The sequence below is a fragment of the Podarcis vaucheri genome (genome assembly GCF_965113315.1).
Source record: "Podarcis vaucheri genome assembly, chromosome: 4".
NCBI classification, from domain to species: domain Eukaryota; kingdom Metazoa; phylum Chordata; class Lepidosauria; order Squamata; family Lacertidae; genus Podarcis; species Podarcis vaucheri.
The window spans coordinates 71,754,932-71,760,931 of record NC_138762.1 but is presented as its reverse complement, the minus strand read 5'-3'; positions in this window follow the sequence as shown (position 1 = coordinate 71,760,931).

Here is a 6,000-nt window from a genome sequence, read left to right as displayed (position 1 = left end):
TTGTATAGGACAAGGCATTTTCCTTGTGGTTTTTATGCATAGTGGGACAGAGCAACCTTCTGAACTTGAACAACTAGTATGTTCTGTTGAGGGGGATCCATTCTTCCCTGATAGCAGAATAATGAGTGAATGAATATTTGCTCTGTTTGTAAAACTATTGTAAAAGAAAGCTGCATAAAAGCAAAATTCACAGGATCAAAATGTTCCTGATGTTACAATTTACGGACACAATGGTGAGTAAATGATACACTGCATGCAGTATAGGTATGGCTGCCAAGGAAAACTAATGGCCTTAGAGAAGGGGTGTTATCTGATGTCTATGTGGAAGAAAGTCCCTCATGTAACAAATGATTAATTCAGGAAACATCTGCTGCAAAAGCAACTTGAAAGCAAAGAAGATTGCAGCAGAAAGTCAACATGCAGACAAAAACCTCTCCCAGTTTATGGCATCTGAGGAGTGAAAAGAGAACTCCTGGGTTTGTGCATTTGTATTTGTATAAATACGTGCTGAAATCAAAGGTTGGTAATTAAACTAACAGGGCCAGCCCTTCCATTAGACAGAGGTGCCTCAGGCAGCAGGTTCTGAGGGAAGGGGTGGCAGCCTCCGGCTATTACCCTCTGTGGAGAACAGAACTGTGTGTGTGCCACACAACCTATCCTTAACCCGTGGCCTAAACTAACCTGCTGCTCTCAGGTGCAGGGGAGGATACTGTCCCATCACGACTGCTATGTTAAAATCAAAATAATAATTAAAAGAATTTGCTGCATCTCCTCAGCTGCCCAATACATGCTGTATTTTGTTATAGGCCATATGTAAAAGTGATTTCCTACATTGGGGACTTGTTTTACCTCTTGTATTTAATACACTGTTTCATTTTATGGTGTGTGTGTGAGTTTTAAGCAAACAGAAAAACATGCTGGCTGTTAACACATGAAAGGTACGGGCCCTACAGCAAGTCTTTCACAGGCCATAACACTTTATAAGAACCACAGGTGAACAACAGCCAGACCTTCCATACTCCCAGCAGTATATGATGATATCCACATGAACAAATATATAAGCACCACTATTGCTTTGTTAAAGGTCCTGCAGTCTTTCAAAAAGCAAATAAGGGTTTGGGTGAGAAGGATCTAAATTAGTGTCTTGCAGGGAGAAGAGACTGAGATCCCTGACACCTTCAAGGCTTACTATTTCACTATACATGTAGACATATATTTTCAAAATAGCAGCCATCTTGTTCTTCCTTAAAGACCAACAAATTTATGATGGCCAAAGCTTTCTTGAAAACAGATGGGAACCTTTCTTCACATCAAGACTCTTTTTCAGATGCAATCCCATCTGGACAACTTTCTTGAGGCCAGAGTTGAAGGACACAGTCCTGCCAGGCAAAAAGCCTCCGGGGGTTTCAAATAGAGTCAGTGAACAGTGCGTCTCAGGAAGGGCCATCACCTGAGGAGATTCCTGGGCCAGACAGACAGACCTGGAGTGCTGCATTTGGCGATTGGAATTGAGAGTTATTACTGTACTCCTGATAGGTGTGAGTATGTGAGAGAGTCCATGGGATGGTGGGAGGGTTTTATGGGAACATAAAGATAACAGAAATAAGAAGAATACTCTCAGAGAATAAGTTTAAATGTTTTATTATCTGCATTTTACAAAAAAATGCATAAAATCTTTTTCCTAGAACCTGATCTTGGTTTTAGAGCCTGGATTGTTTAAAGTGTTTAAAGCATGTTTCCCGGGTTGGGTGTCATGGTGAACTGGTTTAAGCAAGCACGAGAGAAGCTCTGAAGCTGGATATGTGATAGCAGAAGAGATTAAAAGGGGCCATGTGGGTACAAGGTTCATTCGCATGTTGATAAACCATATCTTTTTCAGGCTTGCACCTGTGCTATGTAAGCTCATCTTCTTTGTCCAGTCCACAAATGAACCAACCTAATGTGAGCTTCCCAGGCTAACACATGGGTGGAATGTGGTGGTCCTTCAGTTTTCTGGCAATACATTTCGGGACTCAAAACCTGTACAAAAATTGTGTATTAAAAATGTGCTAAAAAACGCAACAACAACAAAGAACATATTTGACTGAGACATATGTTCAAAAACAATGCAAAATTGTTTGTGTTTTTTAAATCGCAGAGTGATGGGGAAACAGACCCTACGGCTTCCTCCAGTATGTTCTACTCAGTATACAAAATATTTCCACCTGTGCAGTACAGCCACCTCCCAAGTCCTCCCAGCCCACATATCTGACACCATCTCCTGTTAGAGTTCCAAATCACCAGCAGACACAGAGTTTTAAAAAATATATGGATAAAAATGTAAACTAAGCAATGTCTCTGTTTTCAATGAGCAAAGTTGGTGAAGTTAACTTTGCAGATTACAGACACACACACACCCCAACTTACATGTGATCGACTCATGCATGTTACCAGGAAATAAAGAATTCAATTCAAACTCAGAAATGGCGGAAGAGAGCTAGAGAATTCTTGTGACTCATGAGGAGACCCTCCCAAGAGCCGAAAGAGGAAGTCAGTGAGGGGCAGAGGAAGCCCCAAAGAGACCAGACTTTCAATGGGGCTTTGTTTACACTGCTCCATCTCCCTGCCTAACAGCTGGCGTCTGGGGTAGCACAGCCCCTGCTTTCCTGCACATCCTCCGTGCTCCTCCGGCCCCCCATGAGCTTCAATTCTAGTTGTGGATATTTTTGGATATAGTATTTTTGGTATGGATTTGAATAGTATGTGGCAGAGAGGGCATTTAAAGGGTGATTAGAGGTAGCTCCCCACTTTACGTGATTTCTTTATGCAGAATGTAACTCCCATGTAAGGGAGGAGTTGCCTGTTTTTGACTTTCCTCTTAAATGCATGAAACAAAAGACAAATTTTGTTATATATTTTGATATATAGTGTGTCAGGGAAGAAAACTGAACAGCTTATTTTGCTAGAGTCACAAGTGTGCCTTTGTGTGTGAGTATGAATTCAATAGGATCCTTTATATCACAGCAAGAGTACATTAAAAAGACATAGTACAAGATGACAGGTACTTTTAATGCATGAATGAGTATGCCCTTTTCTTGTTATAAAAAGGCCCAGTATAATTTCCTTGTGACTCTGTTGGTACCCAGGCTTGGCTCACCTGAGGAACCATGCTTTTAAGGCATCCTTTAAAACTGAATGCCCAGCACTAATAGAATTCGTCAGGAAGTCAGGAAAGAGATGCATATGAGCACAAAATAAGAACATTGTCTTTGATGCTGGAGTTCCTAAATGCAACCTAGATCTGTCTCTTTCATGCATTGCATAGACGACATGTCCCCACCCCCAGCCAAGCCCGCTGCATATAAAAGTATGGAACTGCGCTTAACTTTTCCAAAAGGTTCAAAAGAAACATTCCCATACTCACAAGTAACTATTTTCCAGAACAGGACAATGTCACCTACATTAAGCAACATTTCTTAACACAGGAAATTCTTAAGGGCTGAGGAAAGATGTTTACTGTGTGTCGAGACCCAAAGGCCACCCCCTCGTTGATGAATAAGGCACAAGGACACAGATATTAGGTTAATGGCTATTGGACAAATTTAGGCCACAACTTTATTGGTTACAGAATGTGAGCGGTATTGGCTTAGGCATTGGAATTGACCCAACTATATCTGACTCCAGCCCATCTTTCAGGGAGTCCTGTAAGGGTCAACCACCAGTAAGGGGGGGGCGTCTATGCAAACCAACTCGAGCTCCCCCTGGCGGGGGGTGGCTGACGGGGTTGTGACATGGCCCTAGGCTTCAGACAAGATCCACACCCCCAGATTCCTTTAACAGAATACCCTTAAGCTTTGAGGGGCAGGTGATGGCCACACCTCCCCTCCCCCATCATAAGATCAACCAATGCCTAACCGCTAAACTTTACAAAGTTGCGACAATTTTCAAGAGGTAGACAAAAACCAAGTGGCCCATGCCAATTTGCCAAGTGGAAAAATTCCTACCAAGCCCCTCAACGGCAACCAACTGAAGTCCATAGCAAGACAAATGTTGAAACCTGAAAATAGAGAGGGCAGGCAGGAGATTGAGGAGGAAGCTCTCCAGCTCACACCTCAGTTTAAATGGGGTCCAGCCATGCCCCTCCCAGCCAGCAGACTGGCTGGCTGGACAATGACATGGCTGGGAACCTCCGGGTGACGCGGGACTTCGTCCCCAGCCCCTGGAGGGGAGTGGGTGGCCATGCGGTCCACCGCAACTCCTCCCCACTGGGAAGTGGAGTGGATTTACGTTATTTTGTGGTACCAAAAAATCCACCAAGAGTTTTTGACCATAGCAATTTCTAAGGAAAGATAATATTGATATTTCCATCAGTGATGGGGCAGACACTTTTTGCCCTGACTGCAGCCTATCTGCAAAGAAAAAACAACAACCTGGTCTTTTATAGAGAATTTCGCCATTCTGCTGCTTCTCTAGATTTTTTGATAAGGATGCACAATATGACTAGATGCTACCAATTATCAGCTTCCCTTCTGGCTAGATGGGCACCGAAGTGCTTTAGCATCTGATAATTGGTTGAGTTCTTTCACCCATAATGTCATGCAGATGGTGTAAGGAGAATTTGTTGGTCCTCCAGGAGTGAGAAGTGGTTTCACCCCCACACTCATGTTAATACGTACAGAAAATTCTGCCAGAGAAGGGTCAGATGTTCCAAAACGTGACTTGCTGAGACATAAGCAACCTACAAGGAGATCATCTTTAAAGTTATGCTTTTATAGCCTCAGAGAAAATTCTATTGATACTCCCAGCTTGGCTGATAGAGTCTGGTCTGCATATCTTCTGCACGCATTCTTAACTTCATAACATTCTGTGACCTTCTATGCGTAGAGCAATTGCAATAGTTTAGAGGGATGGGGGAAGAAGTAAGGTATGAAAGGAAGGGATGTTATGTGCACAGTGGGAATGGCACCAAAACAGGAACACTATACCGAGTTCCTTCCCATTACACAGCATTTAGAAATCCCTAACACAAGATCCAACACCACCACTTAGGAAGTTTTCGTAGCCTCATTCCATGTTATTGTGTACCAATCTTGGGTGGGAAAATTTACACTGCAATGCTGAATCATGTAGTTAGCTTTCCTAAATGTTACGGGGCAGGATAGAACTTGCCAGTGTGATGTCCTTCTTGCCATTGTGCACACAACAGGCATAAGGTCTGGTCTCCGCTCTCAGGGTGAGGGGGTGCAAGGGATGAATCTATGTAAGATTTCTCTCTGAACAAAGGGCACTTGAAAAGCATGCAGAGCAGAAGCACCATAATTGGAGAAGGTCTTCTCTAGTGTAATAAATGAGAAAATCTACTCTAACTTCACAACTCAGAGTTTCAACGTAATGCCAGAAAGGTTGCTTGGTCCCAACTGGACCTACCCAAATCTTATGAGATTCTTATTTGGGTGCCCTTGTGGGTGAGGTATGATTGATGGCTACTAGGAAAAGGACTTTCTCAGTGGTGGGACTCTGGCTATGTTTATTTGGCACCAGGAAATTTCTTCTTCTTTTGACTTTCCCAGGCTTTTTAATCTGATTCAGGTATTGTCACCTTTAGCTTTGCCACCTTCTTTTATTCTACTTCTATATTTTTAATGATTGGCTTGCTTTGTTGCATGCATTTTAATTTTGCTCTTATTTGCCTTGCTGATATATAAACGCCTAAGATATATAGATAAAATACAGAATAGCATAGAGGTGGGTGGGGTTTTTTAATTCAGTATCCCTGACTTTGAGGCCCACTGCCAGCAGTAATGTCTTTTGTGTACAGCCACACAAAGGTCTGGGCACCTTGCCCTGTCACTGTGGACAAAAGTAGATTAATCTGGATAATAATTACTTCTGCAAGAGCATTTAATATATGCACCTTCCTTACAAATTTGATATATTTAGCAGGGAAAGAGTTATGTGAATTTTAAACTAGTCAGATTGTTCTAGCACATCCCAGTGACATGATGAGAACAGATAAAGTTG